Below are 13,386 nucleotides of genomic sequence, written 5' to 3'. Positions count from 1 at the left end.
CAGCAGGCTGGACTTAGCCTGTGAAATGACAGTCACCCCAACTTCTCTTAAAAGTGTGTAGGGAGAAGGAAGCTGTTCCCAGTTCAGGCCCTCTGAGAATTAGTTCAGGTGCCTGGTCATCTCTCTAGATGTCTCTGAACAACCTTGCTCAGTGGAAATCTTGAGTTCTCCAAATTCATCTCTGAGCCAAGTCTTTGAGACACCTTTCAGCCCTTGTCAGTGGCCATCAGCCAACTCTGCAGGGTGGGGGCAGAGCCTGGGGCTGCTGGAGCCTGACTCTAGCAGGTCCTTCAGCCAGGAATGCATTTGGCTGCAAGTAACAGGACCCCCAAGTGGCGTTGTTGCCTTAGCACACGGGCAGTCGTTTGTGTCACATGACAGCACCTGGAGGGAGAGGTTGACAGGTTGACACCAGCACTGCTCTCTCTTGGAACCCCATGGCCACAGGATGGCTGCTGCAACCATCTTCACCAGGAAGCCAGAGGTTCATCCTTCTCTTCTGGGCAGGGTAGTGTTCTGGGGAATTAGAGGGATCTCTCAAATCCAGCTATTACGTCCACATTCTAAGCTAAAAAAAAAAAAAAAAAAAAAGCAGACTAATGAGGGGCAGTGGGCTGTGTAGATGAGTCTGATCCTTTCTGGAAGGAGAGCAAGCACTTTTCTAGATTCCTTGGGTGAGAAGCCATGACCTACCCCAAGGTTATGAAGATGTGCTCTGTGTATCTTCTAAACATGCTTGTATTCTTCTGTTTACCTTTGGATCTTTGCCCCATCAACATTTGGGGCTCAAGGCTAAGCCCACGCTCTTCACTGCTGCACTGGTGGAGGTTCTGGAACCAGAGCCCCTGCATCAGATCCTTCCTGGCTGTGCCACCTGCTTACTGGGTGCAGCTTGCGTGGACAAATTCTCTCTCTGTGCCTCCATTTTCTGGTGGGCTACCTAGGGATCCTAGTAGAATTTCCATGTTGTTACAGGGTTAAATGAATTGATTTAAAGAGCTGAAAAGGTGCCTGGCATGTAGTAAAATCAAAACATCAACTGTGCTTGAACCTGGAATGAGAATTTACAAGGCTGCACTTGGGACTGGGAGCTCAGCAAGGACCCTGGCACCAGCCAGTGGGAGAAGTGAAGCGCACCACTGAGGTTCCTCTTTGTCTTTACAAGAACTTGCCAAACTACTCTCTAAAAATGTTTTTTCCAATTTCCACTCCCACCCACGGTGACTGAGAGTTCCCCTTACTCCACAATTCAGCACATTTGGTGTTGTCAGACTCTGACATTTTGACCAATCTGCTGTATGTGAAATGGTCACAGTGTTTTCCCTGAGCAGCTTCCCTGCAGAGATCTATCTGCAAGCCACTCCACCATGGCGTTACCTGGGCTAGGCTGCAGGCAGGACAGCCATCAGGCCCCTGGCACAGTGGAGTCCCCACAGCTCCATGTCCTGGGCCCTGCACTGGCCCACTTATCTTTGGAGGCAGGTGAGGTGTTGGGGCATAGGAAATGAGGAAGTGCGATCCTCAGAGCCAGTGACCCAGCCTGAGCGATATTTCATCCATCAGTGAAAGACCCAGTGCTAAATCGTTAGTGCAGGTTATTAATAGAATATAGGTCATAAGAGAAAATATGATTAATTGCAAGATGTTCTCTGTGGCTGTTGAGGGCCTAGATTTTCCCAAAGCAAACTCCTTTCTTCCCAGATCAGCTTTTCTTGGTCTCGGTGTGGGTGGAGGCAGGGATGAGCAGATATTTTCCTAAGTCACTACTTCAAAGACAGGGCAGGGGAGGTCTAGTGGGAATCTTCTCTAAATGAAGCAAAAAGAAACCACTTTATTAGTTGGTAAGTAAACCTCTGACGCCCAACGTGAAGCTCTGGTAACTTCCAAAAAGGAAGCTTGTGGCGGAAGGTCTCCCGGGGTATAATTCTCCACCACCTCAGATGAACATGCCTAGACCAGCTACTTCCATAGCCAGCTCTGTGGAAAGGAGAGGCCTGGCTGTCCCTCCTCACCACCTGGCAAGAGAGGATGCCTATGGCCAAGGCCCTCTTATAGGTCACATGGAACTGTCCAGGAGTGTATCCTGCTCCTCGACAGGAAACAGGAAAGAACCTCCTGCCATCTCTGGCTTGACTCTAGCAGGCTAGGAATCCTGCTCATTGAAAGCAGACGCCAGTAACAGTCACAATTTCTGACCAGTTAGATTAGCCATCCCTTCTTCCTCAGGGAGGGCCAGGTAAAGAGGAGTTGTTTTGTAACAAAATGTCTGAGACAATCCACTTAAAAAGAGGAAAAGTTTATTCTGGCTCATATTTAGTGGTTTCAATCCATGGTTACTTGGCCTGTTGCTTTTGAGTCTGTGGCAAGGCAGAACATCATGGCAGAACTGTGTGGTGGAGGAAGCTGGCTTCGTGTTGGCTAGGAAGCAAAAAAGAGTAAGCCAGAGTCCCATATTTCCCTTCAAGGGTGCACCTCCAGTGACTGAAAATCTCCCACTAGGTCTCACCTATTAAAGGATCCACCACCTTCTAAAGCACCAAGCTGAGGACCAAGCCTCTTTAACACATGGGCCTTTGGGGGCCCAAATCCACACTGTGACAGGTGTGGAGTGGTGTGAGTGGGTGATCCCTTCCGTTGGAGATGAGATGGAATAGAAAAGTCAGGTCTAGGGGGCTGGGGATGTGGCTCAAGTGGTAGCGCGCTCGCCTGGTATGCGTGCGACCCGGGTTCGATCCTCAGCACCACATACCAACAAAGATGTTGTGTCCGCCGAGAACTGAAAAATAAATATTAAAAATTCTCTCTCTCTCTCTCTCTCTCTCTCTCTCTCTCTCTCTCTCTCTCTCTCCCTCTCCCTCTCTCTCCCCTCTCTCACTCTCAAAAAAAAAAAAAAAAAAGAAAAGAAAAGTCAGGTCTATAAGTGTAGGGACAGAAAAGCACCGGTGTGCTCCCTCGCCTTGGAGTCAGGGAGCAGCGAGCACCCTGGCCAGCCAGGCACAATGCAGGAACACCTCACCAGCCATGGCCTGTTCAGAGGGTCTCAGTGAGGCTCTAAACCAAGGTCACTGAACATTACTTGGGAGGTTGATTTTCAGCACATTAATTATGAAATTGTGGAACTGTTTGCAAACACTTCCCTAAAAGTCCATTTTATAAAACAGAAAAAAACTGGAGCCAGTGTAGATAAAACAGTGCTCTAGAGGCCTAGAGTCTCACTGCCTGTCCTTACCCTCTGAGGAGTTCAAGGTGAAACCTCCTGGGGCTCTTGGCATCCTGCTCTCTTCTCCAGCTGACACTGAGCCCCAAAGAATTCACATAAGCATCCCAAACCTCAGTGTCCTTATCCAGCAAGTGGAGGCCAGACTAGATCAGAGTAGTCTTCACTCAGTTCCTCTGGACAGGGGTTTCAGAGGTCTTTGACATCTTGAGGTGTGTAGTATTTTGTGGATTTTTGTTTTGCCTGAGAGATGGGACAGTTTATTTTTTAATTTTATTTTTTGGAAGAGCCATGTACACTCAAACATGAAGCATGAGCACCGTGTTGAGTTTTGAGGTCCCTGCATGTTTCTGTTTTTCCTGTTGTAAGTGACAGTATCTCCCAGCTTAAACTGCAAAGGGAAGTTAATGGCTCAGGGACCTGAAAATCCCGAAACTGCCGTAAATGGAGTCACCACTCAGGTATTCTCATCAGGACTTTGCCCCTGGGAAGCCCTCAGCTCCCTGCCTTCCATCTCATCTCTCTCACCCAGTAATCACAGCAAAATTTCCAGGACCAGCTCTGATTGGCCCTGCTTGGCCCAGTTACCTTTCCCAGAGCCAATCCCTGTGGCCCAAGGGAGGAAACATGTGGCCTAGGAGCCAGGCCAGGAGACTTCCTCATGCCCATTCTTTTTCTGGGATTCTGTTCTTGGTATAAACCCGTGGAAAGTGAAGTGCTTGGTCTGTGGGTGTAACGTGTGTGACAGATGAGCCACGCCATGGCCATTCTGGGATTGCCAAGACAACTCCAAGGGCATCCTCCCTTCCCAGTAGTCTCAGTTGAGGTTCTGGAATAGCAGGTCCTGGCCAGACTATTGGCCTGAGCCCTCCTTTCCACAACCAAGCATTTTCTTTTCCTGTGGGAGGGATCCCTGACTGATGGGTCTCCACAGCCTCCTGCAGTCGGCAGGAGACAGTTCCTGGCCCAAGAGAAGGCACCATTGACAATACTGCTGATCTGCCTTTACAGAGCCATGTGTATTGCTTTAGAGAAAGGGAAAGAAATTAGAGATGCAGAAAAGCAATTTCCGCTGCAATTTTAAAAGCAGCTATTAAAATTTTACAAGAGGTTTATTACAGGGGCTTCCTGATCATCCCAGGAATTTTTTTAATGGAAAGTCTTGTGATAAAGGAAAATGTTCTGGATGCTTCTGGTCCCCCCTTGCCCTGCCAAACATTTTGAAAATCAAAATTTTTAGGACTTCATACACCAGCTGAGGGACAGCAACTGCTCAAGAGGCTATTTTTTAGTTTTTTACAAGTGTGTGTTTTTCTGTATTTGCTGATTCTATGTATAGTAACTATTTTTTAATTTTATTTTTACTTTCCCAAAGGCCTGGTGGTGAGCTGTGGGAATCATTGAGAATGGCGGTTGCCTCAGCCCTTCTATGTTAGTTCAGAATCATTTGGTTGTATGAACAAATAGAAATTCAGGTCAGCCTGCTTTTGTATAAAAGGAAATGTTTGGACTCAGTAGCCTGGGAGAGTCTTATACGGGCTTCAGGAATGGTGGGATCTAGGGCTTCCAGTTCAATTGCCAGGATCCTTTTCCTTCTACCTCTAGGCTCTGCTTTCCTCTGTGTTGGTTTACCCTCAGGCAGGCTCTGAGTCACCAACATAAGTAGGTCTAACCAGCTTCAGAGGCTCAGGGAAGATAAGCCATCTTTCTTCCCTGTAGTCCCAACACTGTCCTGGGGTAAGTGTTTATTGGCTCTGATCATTTTTGCACCCATTCCAGAAACAGGGAAAGTGATACAGTGGCTTTATTATCAGTCCAGGTGAGTCCCACCTCCACCCCCAACCACATAAGAAATGCCAAGAATGAGAAAAGAGGAGATTCAGAGAGCTGACCCAGGAGGGAAATGGGGCAGGGTGGGCGGAAACACCCAGCGCTTAGAACCCTTCCCATACTGACTTCATGAGGCTGAACCTGCCCCACACTCCCAAGTTTTTGTCTCCTCTTGGAACCTGCTCCATCTTTGCCTTGTTCCAAGTTGAGTGTAGGGTTCTGTGTGTGCATGCCGTGCCAGGGATGAATCCAGGGCCTTGTGCATGATAGACTACTGCTACTGAGCTCCAGCCCCAGCCTCAGCCCTAGTTAGGAGGTTCTTGATCTTGGGTGTATGGACTCAAGAAGGGTAGAAGTGAAGAGGATCATGAAGTTGGCTGGGAAAAAACACCACGTCTCTGTTTTCTCTACCATGTCACTGAAATCTAGTATTTCCTTAAGAACAAGAGCAACAAACCACAATTGTTAGCAACACCTGTGACTTTGTCACACTGGAAGCCACATATATTTTCATATGACATTACAGTATTTGCAAGTTTCATAAAATGTCACACTCGTTTTTCTGAATCACTGAAGTTATTGTACCCACCACTAGATCTCATAATTTGAAGTGTTGATCAAGAAGCATGGATAGGATCATATTTCAGATTTGGTTTTGTTTTATAGAGGACTTGATTGTAATTGGTTTCTTTTGTACTCTTGGTATTGTACCCTTCTTCACCAGCCTGCCAACAGGAGTCCCTGGCATAAGAAAGGTTAAGAACCCCTGTGGGCTTCTCCAGGACCCCATTCTCCAGGAGAGGGATTTTTAAAGAGATCTGGACTCCTGGACTCCGGAAGTTGGAGCAGCTGCTCGTTGGGTTTCCTTTCAGGGAGGCTTTCTGGAGGAACTGCCTGGCAGTGGCATGGTCTGGTTTGGGTGGTGAGGCAGGGAAGTGAGGCAGGGAGGCATCGCCAGCCTGCGGTTAGCCCTCCTTCGCTGCCATAACAGAACTGGGCCAGCCTGGGGTCTGGAGCAGGCTCTGGAGTAGGGCTGCCTGGGTTCATGCCCAGTGACATAGTCTACTTTAGTTACTGACAGGGCAGCCTCCACCAGTGGGTTTCTTCCTCTATGTCTCAGTTTTCTCATCTGTTACAGTGGCAGGATTACTAGTTTACCCCTTGGGGCTACTGGGAGAGTGAAGTGAGCCAGCACAGGACAGAACCAGCACAAAGGGAGTAAGGGTCATTACCAAGTGGCCATTTCATATAGGGTGGCTCTGGGTTGTTTTAGATCTCATCTTCCTGACTTAGGCCTGTCCTGTGCTGGTACCTGGAATGTGATGGAGAACAGTATCAACTATGGCTCCTCAGCCTGGAGACATTCATTTTTATGAAGTAGCCATTCAAATATGAGGAAGTGAGGTAGCATAGGAACACACCTGCAATCTCAGCGACGGGGAGGCTGAGACAGGAGTCTTGCAAGTTCAAGGCCAGCATGGGCAACGTAGTGAGACCCTGTCTGAAAAAATAAGAAGGACTGGGGATGTAACTTAGAGGTAGAACACCCCTGGATTCAAGTCCAATACTACTACTACTACTACTGATAATAATAATAATAATAATAATAATAATAATAATAATAATGGTGTGTGTATTTTAACCATATTAAATATGCAGACATAAATTTATAATAAAAAGTTGTAAGTCAGGACAAGTGCTATTTCTTTGTCATTCCTCTGCTCACAGTTGTCTAACGGAAATGTCCTTTACGATGGTCCTCCATCTGTCTGCCCTCATTTCTCACCACTTGCCCTCACTCATCTGGCACCAGCCACTCTGGCCTCCTGGCTGCTCTGGAAGTGTTCCACACTGGCTCCTGCCCCAGGGCCTCTGTACTGGCCATTTTTGTGTCCAGGAGGCTCTTTCTCAAATAGTCAACCTGACTCACCTGTTCAGGTAACTAGCCTCTCCCCATAGAGACCTTCCCTAAGCGCCCCATGTGAAATAGCAGCCCTGTCACTCTCGCCCCCAACCTTGTATTGTGGGTTTGTTTATTGTCTTCCTTGCCACTAGAAGGTCTGGTCCCTGGGGAGAGTAGCTTATCTTGGCCCTGGTGCATTCTCGGTGACTGGCACACAGCAGGGGTTCAGTAAACATTTGTTATGAGAGTGAATATGTGAATGACAGGTGGGTACTATAGCAGGATGACTGAGTTAAATCAAAGAAATCAGCTCTTTTTTTCCTTCTCTGCATAGATGCACAGACTCTGAAGTTGGCTCTCCTGGGACCCTCAAGGCATACTAGTCTCCAGAACATACTAAGGGTGAGTACAATGTGGCTGTTCATTTGTTTAAATTTTATAATGAGCGTATCTAAACATGTTTATTAAAGGGTATCAAAGGAAAAATGGAAGTGATCTTCATTGTCTTTCCATCACCCGTGAGCCCAGCATTCCCCTTAGAGTGATTACAGTTGACTCTTCAGTGGGTATCCTGCCAATCTTTTTCCCATACAGGAACAATCCTACTTATGAATATATACATTTTTTTTAAATTTAGTTTGCTGTGTAAGAAAAAGGAACTGTGCTATATTGATGCTTCTGGAGCATGCTTTCCCCGTCCTCAACAGCAGTGTGTCTTGGAGGTCTTCATAAGCATAAATCAATGTATTGCACTGCTTTGTGTTTGTTTGTTTTATTAATTTGAAATTTTACATAGAGTAAAACTCAGTCTCTGGTATACGGTTCTTTGAGTTTAGACAAAGGTATTCAGTTGTGAAACTGCTACTATACTCAATACAGAACCAGGCCCCGTGGTGCCAGGGGCTGAGGCAGGGAGGATTACAAGTTCAAGGCTAGCCTCAGCCATTTAGTAAGACCCTCAGTAACTTAGCAAGACCCTGTCTCAAAATAAAAAGAACTGAAGGTATAGCTCAGTGGTAGAGTGCCCCTAGGTTCAACCCCCAGTACCCAGAAATAAAAAAAGAATGGCCACATCACCCCACTGTGTGAGTGTACTGTTTTCTCTGTAGGTCAAAAATATAATGCAGGTCTTTGCATATAATTAAAATATAAACAGATGGCAAATACCTACCTGTATCTATGGATTTTGAATAGGCTATATTTAGGTTTTTGGTTTTTGCTAGTGAACATCCTCCTTTCTCATATCTGTGAGATGGAATCTAAGCAGTGGAGGAGGTCTCGGGCTGTGTGTCATTCCAGCATGGGAGGCATTCCTAAATGAGGATGTCAACCTTTGTTGGCAAGGTGCTTGGTGGGGGTGTTTGATCTTTGAGGGACCAAGAGACCCTAACAACATGGAAGAAGATTCTGGCAGGCAGACTCTGGGCACAGAGTGGTTGGCTGAGCTGCAGAGACCAGTCATGCAAGCTGTGGAAACTGCGTGAATCCACGTGGACTATCTCTTGGCTGTTCACCGGGTCTCGTCATATTCCTTTGTCCTGCCAGAGCTCTTCCTGGATACCTGGAGTTTATCCTGGGACAATGTGTAGGGGCCAGGTTTCCATCAAAGGATGCTTCTTACCATAATTTTTATTAGCTCTTATTTTTTATGTTATTTTATCTTTTGCAGTATTAGGATTTGAACCCAGGGACATTGTATCAGTGAGCCATATCCCCAGCTCTCTTTTATTTTTTATTTTGAAACAGGGTCTGGCCAAGTTGTGCAGGCTGGCCTTGAACCTGCAGCCTCCTGAGTAGCTGTGATTATAGCTTTGTGCCACTGCAAGTGGCTAGCTCTCTAATTTTTAAAAAGTTTTTGAATTACAGAAAAGTTCAAAAATGCTATCTACCCTTTCACTAGCTTCCTCTGATGTTCCCATCCTATTCTACTGAAGCACAATGATCAAAACCAAGAAATTAGCACTGGTCCAGTATTTTTAATCTGATTACTTAATAATCAGATTTTACCAGTCTTTCTACTGATGCCCCTTTTTTGTTCCAAGATCTTATGCTGCATTCAGTTGTCACGTCACCTTAATCTCCTCCAATCTGTAACAGTCCCTTCATGACCTTGCACTTTGGATCATTTGGTTAAGATGGGTTCTGCCAGGAGTCTCCACTGTCAAGCCACTCTTTCTCTTTATAACTAATAGATACATTGGGGGAGATATTTGAGACTGTGTTATGTCCTGCATCTTAAACTTCCATTGGTGGATGGATCTTGGCTGCAACAGTAATTACTGAAGTGTCTCCCTAAGGGTGATTTTGTGTATCGTCCCATCTCTGTGTATTAACTGGAATTCTATAAGGAAGACAGTTATTTCTTTACATTTCTTTATTCAGTTATTAATTTATATTGTACGGACTCAGGCTTTAATCTAGCACGTTCCTTTTTAATGTGGTAGAAGGTTCCAAATTTCAAGTGAATTCCTAGCATTGCCTCTTAAACATTCTGTAGGAATGAAACAGACAAAATCTTGTCCCTGAGTGAGCTGAGATTTCACTGCAGGACAAATCAGTCCAGAAATAAGACATGAGTATAGAATGAGTGTGATGAGGATGAGTGCTGCAGAAGTGCAGAGGACAGGGCTGGGGATGTAGCTTAGTGGGTAGAGCGCTTGCCTAAAATGCGCAAGGCCCTGGGTTCAATCCCCAGCACCACAAAAAATAAAATAAAATAAAGTGCAGGGAAAGGTGCCAGGGGAATTTAGACAAGGTGGTCAGGGAAGGCTCTCAGAGGGGACCCCGACTGAGGCAGTACCAGCTGGGAGATGTTGGACAAATCACCTCACTTACGAACAGGGCTTTAGGAATTGTCCCTGCTCAGCATATAGCTAAATGTAACCCTGTGGAAATGCCAGGTATGTCCAGATCTTATATTCTTTTCCCCATAAAGGAGAAAAATGAGGAATTTTTGCTAGTGCATTGAACCCAGATTGCTGGGTCAGGTCAATTTCGTGGTACATGAATGAATCTGGACCCAGCATGATGAATGTGAGCTTAGTCTGCTGCTCTGGGCATGGCCTCTGTGACCTCAGCTGAATCAAACATCAAGACATGGAAACACCAGGCAAATCCAAATGTATCATTTTCATTTCATTTTTTTAAAGTTACTTTTTCTTGTAGCAAAAGATAGCAATTTTCCATTTTTAGTGGCCATAAAGACTCCTTAAAAGCAAGTTGATTCAAAGAGATTATTTAGTAATAGTTGCCCAGGTGGAGTACATTGCATTGGCCCAGCCTTCTGCTCTTCTTCCTGTAGACCAGGCATTCCCAACTGGAGGCCCGAACTGAGGTTGGCAAACAATGACCATGGGATTAATTTCTCTCCCAGAGCAGCAAACCTGGTGGTTCCTGACTGCCAGCATGAGTTGGTGGCTGAGTAGTATTTGTAGATTCTCTTGGCCTTTCCCCTGTGGTTGCAGGGTTGCTGCTGTAGCTGCAGACAGGGAAGGATTGATTCCCATGCCGTGTCTCCATTCTGGACTGCTTAAATACTCTCCAAATCCCCCAAGAAGATTCCACTTCCATCTCATTGGCCAGAAATGTGTGACATAGCCTCCTCTTCTCCAAGGAAGGTGAGAAAGTCCATTCAACTCTCAGCCTTTGCTGAGGAGGCAGCTTGAGAAAGGGGAAACTGAGTGTCGGATGGGTTGGCCAGCCAAGTGCCTGGTCCCTCAAGGGAAGAAGAGTGATAATAATTGACATTAAGGGGTGCTGACTTTGTGCCAAGCCCTGCCGGAAGCACTTTACATGCATGATCTCAGTCCTTACAACCACTCTGTGACGTCACTGCTGTGATATCCATCCCCATAATAATGACAGGGAAACTGAGGCGGAGAGTGGTGAAGCCACTTGCTGCAGAAAGGACCTGGGGTGGGAATACTTGAGCTGTCTTCAGGACCCTCAGCCACTACCCTGGGTTGCTTCATGAGAGATCCAGGGGTCCCAGTCCACTCTTTGGCCTCCATTTAAATTCTTTCATCTGGAAAAACAAGGCAGGGTATCTTGCTTTGGGGGAAGTTGTGATCATTGACATACCTTCTTGTGACTCACTTCCACCTGTGTGTAACTATCTCCCTCTGGTCCTGGTCCAGTCCTGAAGAGCTCCCCTGACCACACGTCTTCCTGGAAACCCCTCAGAGGCTTTCAGATGGCGAAGGAAACAGGTCCTGACCTTCCTCTTATAATCAGTACCTGTGCTTTTAATTATTCTCCCCAGAATGGGGCTTCCAGCTTTGGCACTTTCTCTGAAGCCCCGCTGACTGGTAAAAGGCACATTTAATGAGCACCTTTTCTGTGCTTGCCCCTGAGGTGTCGTGGCGACGCAGGAGTAGCTGGGGTAGTCTTGTGGCTGGATAGCCTGCCCTCCTAGGTTCTTCAGCCAGAGAGGAAGGCAACCCTCAGACAGTAGTAGCCCAGAGTGGTCACTGCTGTAGTGGGCAAGCCCAGGAGTCTGTGGGTCTGCAGTGGAAGGGTCCAGCCTAGCCTCTGGGTAGGAGGTGGGGGGCTCCTTGAAACAGCTTTTTGGGCCATCAGAGGGAGAATAGAGATTTATCAGGGAGCACTTCTCCCTTCGTACCCCTCCCCTTTTTCAGTGACACTCTTTTCACTCAGTTTGCCTGTCTGAATCTGTGTTGTCTTCTCCGTAAAATGAAAGGTTTGAACTGAGGTTTCCATCCATCCATCCAAGCAGTCAGCCAGCAGTGACTGGGCATTTCCCACGTGCCTGGTCCTGTACCGGGCGTGGGCCTCCTGGGTCCAGGGTGTTGGCAGAGCCCTGCAGATGAACAGCCAAAGTGATGAGCATCCTCCCCGGGAAACCACAGGGCCACCGGAATCCAGATCAGATACTGAGCTTCACTCGGGGGTTTTAGGAAAAGTTTCTCGAAGGAGAAGTTTAAAAAATGAGTTGAGGGCTGGGATTGTGGCTCAGCGGTAGAGCGCTCGCCTAGCACAGACGGAACCCGGGTTCCAACCTCAGCACCACATAAAAATAAAGGCATTGTGTTGTGTCCATCTACACCTAAAAAATAAATATTTAAAAAAAAAAAAACCGAGTTGACATGGTGGCCAAGAGCATGGGCTTCTGTTATCCACTAAGGTTGTTTTGAGGATTAAAATGTGCTTATGAATTTCAAGTACTTTGTGCCATGGTAGTGCAGGACAGTGGATGGAAGCGCCAGGATAGTGCAGGACAGCTCATTCATCAGTCCCTGCTGTGCGTCAGGGTCGAGGCAGCTTAGTGGCCAGCCTGTGAGGTGGTGTTAGCTGCTGCAGCCATGATCACTGCCCTACCCAGTATGAGAGTGTCTGCCTTGTGCTGGCCCTGAGCTGGCGAGGTGCCTGGCTGGAGCAGGACTGTGCTTTGGGAACAGGACTTCTGCAGCCTGGGCTGGGAACAGAAGTTCCTTGCTGTGTATTGAAAACCACAGCTGTTGGCCTCTCAGTCCCCTTTCTCATGTAGTCTCGGGGCTTTTCAGCCCTGGCCTCCAGAGCAGTGGGCTGCCCTTGACCTCCGTGGTCAGAACGCATGGATGCTCTGCTCAGCCCATCAGCTAAGTCCTAAATTAGACCTGACAGTGTGATTTATTCTCTGGGACAGAGTCGGGAGGGCAAAGCCCCAGTGGGTGATTCTGCGGGAAGGTTGTCAGCCCGAATTAGCCCAGGCCCTTCATGTAGCCTCGCTGGTTCAGCGTCTTCCAGCTAATAGGGTTTCCAGGGTGTCACTGGCTTCTGAACGTCCCCAGGGGCTGGGACTTGGCTGTGATCCCCATGGAGTTGTGTGCCCTGTCTGAAGGCATGGGAGGCTCTTGGGTCCTTTCATCCTCCCCATCAGAGAATGAAAGTGGCAATTCCTGGGAGTAGTTGATCTGTCTCCCTCCCCACTCCTTTCACTGAGGCTCCGTCCTGGCACCTGAAGGCCATTGTCTGGTTCCTCACCCCCCAGTCTGATCACAGCGTCTCTGCCTCTAGCTGCTTTTATTCATTCACCAGAATGTGAGTGATGAGTGAGGCTGTGCTTCAGTCACAAATAATGCTGAAATCCTGGAGGTTAGGCACTAGAAATGACCATTTCTTATTCATGACATGGCAGGGCAGGTGGGAGACTTGCCTTGAAACTCTTCAGCTGAGACATTCAGCCTCCAGGGGTATCACAGCAGGAGGAGAGAACTGGAGGGTCACATAGCAGGGCTTATGAGACCTGAAAGCAACACATTCACTTTTGCTTGTACCTGGAACTAGTCATAAGACCCTGCCTCGCTGCAGGAGGGTGGAAATGTGGGGTTGCCTAGTTCAGTGAGTAAAAAATAATCATGGCCATAATAAACAGGGATGGTATTTATTTAGCACCTAGTATATGCTGAGTCTTCTCAGTGCTCTGGAAATAACACTG

General features: G+C 47.2%; 1 protein-coding gene across 1 annotated transcript in view; it reads left to right on the top strand.

The window, feature by feature from the left end:
- Window positions 1-13,386, top strand: part of Sipa1l3 (signal induced proliferation associated 1 like 3) — a 226,555-nt gene that overhangs the window by 88,843 nt on the left and 124,326 nt on the right. Inside the window, exon 2 of the mRNA XM_026412165.2 lies at window positions 7,285-7,352. The gene's annotated coding sequence lies outside the window, so the exon portion shown is untranslated. The remainder of the gene's footprint in view (window positions 1-7,284; window positions 7,353-13,386) is intronic.

Source organism: Urocitellus parryii, chromosome 15 (genome assembly GCF_045843805.1).
Source record: "Urocitellus parryii isolate mUroPar1 chromosome 15, mUroPar1.hap1, whole genome shotgun sequence".
Classification (NCBI taxonomy): domain Eukaryota; kingdom Metazoa; phylum Chordata; class Mammalia; order Rodentia; family Sciuridae; genus Urocitellus; species Urocitellus parryii.
The sequence above is the reverse complement of the archived record's forward strand: the minus strand, read 5'-3'. Positions and strand labels throughout refer to the sequence as shown.